Raw genomic sequence first — 4,937 nt, 5'->3', positions numbered from 1 at the left:
AACATACATATTATTACAGAAGGTCAAGAATCTGTTTTCTACTGAGACTAGAAGGAAACAATGCACTAAAATTAAGATGAGAACTCATAAAAAATTAATAATGGAGTGAAGAACACAACAGTAGGCGGGTGGAGAAGGGGGGAAGAAAGATAATTCAAGAAGATCCATGAAGATATATGTATGAGTACAGTGTCTACTTGGTGTTTGTTTGTGTTTCTTGAATAAGGGGAGTGTAGTGATTGGTACTTTGTGAATCAATCCTTTCCCAGAGATACAATTGGCTAGAAACAGAGACCAGACTGGCCAATCAGATTGCAAAGGGTGTGGCTTCTCATTGTTAACCCAGGGTTATATATTTATAGGGAGGGCTCAGACCCCCAAGGTTGAACTTCTTGGGGGCCCCATACAAAATGGTAAAGAAAACCAAGGGACTAAAAAGATATAGGAGCAAGAAGCACATGGTCAGAAAAAGAAGGAAATCCACACCACAGTCCCGCTGTGTAGCCCAGGTTTGCTGCTGGGTCTTAGTTCTCTCTTTTCTGTTCCCTCAGCCCCAAACCTCATTCCTTTTCCACTTTAATTCCTTTTACTCCTAAACTACCTTCTGCCTCTGCACCCTCAACTACCACTTGCCTCTTTTCCATGTAACCCTTACACGACTCTTTGCTGGCTACTTCCTTTCCTATTTAGCCTTTCTCTTCCTTTACCCTTCTCCTGAATCCCAGTTTCCTCAGTCTTAAATTCCTCTTCCCTGTTTCTTAATCCCCTTTTTGACTGCTTACCTTTTTTAAAAAATCATTTTCCATTCCCTTTACAACCTATTCCTTTCTTATAGGCTCCTCTCCCTTTAATACCCACTTTTTTTCTGTTCTTTAACTTGGCTCTGCCCTTTTATATCCCTTTCAGTCTTCTTCCCCTTTATCTCCTCTACCACTTATTCTTTTCATTGTTCTCAAGGTGCTGAAGAAACTACACCAAGACAGGGTGAACATTTCATCCAAAGCCAAGGGAGCTGTCATCTCTTACATCCATGACTATTATAACAGAAATGGGGTCACTCCATACAAGGAAGTTCCCAACACAAAAGAACTGCTAAATGTCACCTTCCAGAGCCAGAGCCAGAACCAGAGCCAGAGCCAGAGCCAGATCCAGTGCCAGAGCCAAAGCAAGAAGAAAGTCCATCGAGGCCTGAAGAAAGAAAAAGGTGAACAAGGACAAGGAGCCTGATAGACCACATGACTCTAAAAGCCCCCAGCCACATGGTGATGCAGAACTTAGGAGGAAATATCAGGGATTTGGAGAGCAAAAGGCATTGAGAAAACAAGCTCAGAGATGAAAGATAATTAAAAAAAAGGAGGGGCATAAGCAGTCTCATTCCAGAGGAATAAGTTTCTGTGTGTTTTCTGAAAATGTGATTGGGGATTTTAAATAGAATGCTAGCTGAGGCTGGCAATGGGGAGAGCATTTGAAGGGCCTAAGGTTTGGGAGGTGAGCAGATAAGTGGGCCCTTAAAAGAAAGTAGTACAGGATAGGACAACAGCAGTAAAGGTTCTATTATAGGAATAAATTCAGAATTTGAAATACAAAATACACAGTGAATAAGATCCTAAGCTTGGACCTTGAAAGTGACCTCAGCTTCTCATTTTACATGTGAAAAAAATTGGAGCCCAGGCAGGGTAAAGTGATTTGTTCAAGGTCCACAGAGTAGGAATTTGAACCCATATCTTCCAACCTCAGAGACAATGCTATTTTTCCACTGACAAGCTACCTCTCTTTTGTCTTTTGTTACTGTTCTGCCCTTCCAATTTCATCAGTGTGTGGAAGTTCTGATATGAAAAACTCTACACAAATGCAGATGAGCAACTTGTCTGTAGAATTTACATAAGTCTTAAGAGATGCCTGATTCATTAAGAAGTTAATTGATTACCAATGGTTACATAGCTATTACGTGTTAGAAACAGGCTTTTAAATTCACTGTGCCATGATTTCGTCTATCACATATGTTATAACTATAATACTAAGTTACATGGTAAGTGTATTCAGCTTTGGGGAACAGGATTAGTTGAAGACTGTCCAAGTCCAACCCATGGACTGGCCTAGAGATCTGAATTAATAATAATCCATTATGGCCCATGAAACTATTTATTTCTTACCTGTATGATCTGTGAATAACTAGTCTTTGGATGATACAAATTTTGCAGTTGAGGAAATTGAGACTAAGTTTCTGAAAAAGGGGTCTTAACCTGGAGTTGGTGGATCTTGCTTTTCTACTATTTTGATAACTGTATTTGAATGTAATTAATTTTCTTTGTAAAACACTATGTGCATTATTTCACGTATTTAAAAACATTATTCTGAGAAAGAGTTTGTTCATCAGATTACCAAAGGACTCCATAACACACACACACACACACACACACACACAATCCATTTAGAGCCTCTGTTCTAGAGTGTGTTCACACTGCTATCTAAGGGGAAAGAAATTGGAAAAGGCAAAATTCTAAACTGTATTCAAAATTCCAAACAATTTCAAATTTGCCAGTTTCATACGTGATATATACATATTAATTATATGAGGTTGGCAGTGTGGAATCTGGGGCTAGTTTGGGTTTTATAGGTAGCATATCTATATATGAGAGAATCATTTGCTGAATGAACAAAGAGTTTGCTAATAACAAGAAACAAATTGTTAAAAAGGAGAAGTAAGAACTAATAAACGCAGAATTTATGAAATCTGATCTGGATACAGGGAGTATAGAGTTGAGAAATTTTCAATAACCCATTTAAAAGAAAGTGAAGTAACAAAAAAGAATCACACTAAATTGCAGCTAAGCCCGAATTACAAAAAATTCACAGAATTGGAGCTTCAGAACTAACTGACTAAAGGGACCTAAAACTATAAATTAAAAGGAGTAAAAAATGGAGTGCTGAAAAACAAATGATGTCTGATAGCTTACCATGCTGAATAAGCATGAGGTCAAGAACAGGAACTGCTTTATAATGCTATTATAATATATAATATAATAATATAATGATATTTCTTTTAAAAATTATATCTTTTGTTTTTGTTTCCAAATATATCATTGCTATGTTAGCCTTATAACAATAAAAAGGGAAAACAAACAATTTAGCAAAACTAACACACATGTCAATCCATTTTAACCTTGTATACTGTGTTCCACCCCGATTATCTGCTATATACCTCTGCAGTCAGTAGATTGTGTCCGGTCCATACTCGTCACAGTTGTTCCATACATTTTTTTCTCCATACTTTTTATTCTCAGTGATAAACCACTTCAAAGCTAATCATTATTTAATCAGCAAGCATTTGCTAAGTACTTGCTATTTGATAAGCATTTAGAACAAAGAAAAAGCAAAAAGAGTCCTTGCCTTTATGGAACGTTTAATACAGAGGGCTCATCAGGTGGATGGAAGGAAAAAAACATTTCTATTTCTATATAATTGGCTTCCTTTGTAAAATTCTATGCATTTTAAAACATTATTCTAACAAACTTCATAGGCTTCACGAGACTGCCCTACACTAGCCACTCTCTTCTCTTCTCACCATCTTGATTCCTTGTTGAACTATTATGTCCATGACACATGTGCAAAAAATTGATGTTCTAATGAGAGAGATAACATATGCATAGTTCCATACATACAAGATAAATTCAGAGTAACTGGAGGGTTATCTTGATGGAAAAGGCAGCTGGGGGGACTGGGAAAATCTTCCTACAGGAGGTGGTACCTGATCTGAGTCTTAAAGGAAGTTAAAAATTCTAAAAGGAAGTGGAGGGAAAGCATGTCGGGCATGCTTAGACAGTCAATGCAAAGGCATGGAGATGGAAGATGGATCTATGTGTGTGATGAAGAACATGTTAGCCAGTATAGCTGGACTGTATTGTGTGAAGGGGAGTAATATGCTGAAGATTGGAAAGATACTGTAATGCCTAGAGGGAGGAAGGGAAGTCTGGGTCATGTCCAGAACTTCTGTATTTCTACTTGTAGAGGACACTAGATAGCTGCTTCTTAGAGAATTATGATAATGTCTAAAGGATTGGCTTACAGATAAAAACTGGAATATGCATTGACATTCTGTTTCCAATTCTGGTTTGAAGAGGCTCTTTAAGTGACTTAAGAGACAGCCAAAGAGTTTGGTCAGCTTCAGTTCTTGTCTCTGCCTAAGTGCTCAGCAATAGGTGGAGAGAGTGGAGCTTACAACCTTGTTAGTTAGAAAGGTCCAGAAAGCTCCTTGGCATCCTGATATTCAAGAATTTGGTTTTGCAGACAAAAGATGAAGAGAATGGAACCTTCTTCATTCTAGAATGTAGATTTCATAGCCAGAGCAGCACTGATGCCCTGAGGAATAAGGAACAACTTTTGAGAAGTCAAATAAATTAATCAATATTTTTTAAGATCTTATAATATGCCAGGCTCTGTGCTAAAGCCTAAAGAGGCAAAAGATAGTCCCTGCCACTCTAATCTACCCTTCATTTAGTTGCCCCCACACACATACATACACACACACACATAAAGAGAGAAAGCACTAGAATTAAGAAGGCTTAAGGAAGGTTTCCTATAGAAAGTATCATTTTAGTTGGGGTTTAAAGGAAGGATCAATAGTCAAAGTAGAGGAGAGAATGTGTTCCAGGCATGGGAGACTGCCAGAGAAAATGCCCAGAGATGAAATTTGGAGTGATTTTTTTTCATGAAATAGCTAGGGGAGACTAGTGTCACTGAATTGAAGAGTATGTCTTGGGGAGCAAGGTGTTAAAAAAAACCTGAAAAGTAGGAGTGGGTTAGGTTTATAAGGGCTTTGAATGTGAAGCAGAAGGTTTTGTATTTGTAATCAGAAGCCACTGCAGTTTATTGAGGGGAAGTACTGTGGTGTGACATGATCAGACCTACAGGAAAATCATTTCAGTAACTAAATGAAG

At 37.9% G+C, this 4,937-nt stretch overlaps 1 long non-coding RNA gene across 1 annotated transcript; it reads left to right on the top strand.

Moving 5' to 3' along the window:
• Window positions 1–379: 379 nt before the first annotated feature.
• LOC140523525 (uncharacterized) lies at window positions 380–1,388 on the top strand. The gene is made up of 2 exons (XR_011973421.1): window positions 380–509; window positions 958–1,388. It is a non-coding gene; the product is annotated as an uncharacterized lncRNA (long non-coding RNA).
• The last annotated feature ends 3,549 nt before the right edge of the window (window positions 1,389–4,937 follow it).

Source organism: Notamacropus eugenii, chromosome 2 (assembly GCF_028372415.1).
Source record: "Notamacropus eugenii isolate mMacEug1 chromosome 2, mMacEug1.pri_v2, whole genome shotgun sequence".
Lineage (NCBI taxonomy): Eukaryota > Metazoa > Chordata > Mammalia > Diprotodontia > Macropodidae > Notamacropus > Notamacropus eugenii.
The sequence above is the reverse complement of the archived record's forward strand: the minus strand, read 5'-3'. Positions and strand labels throughout refer to the sequence as shown.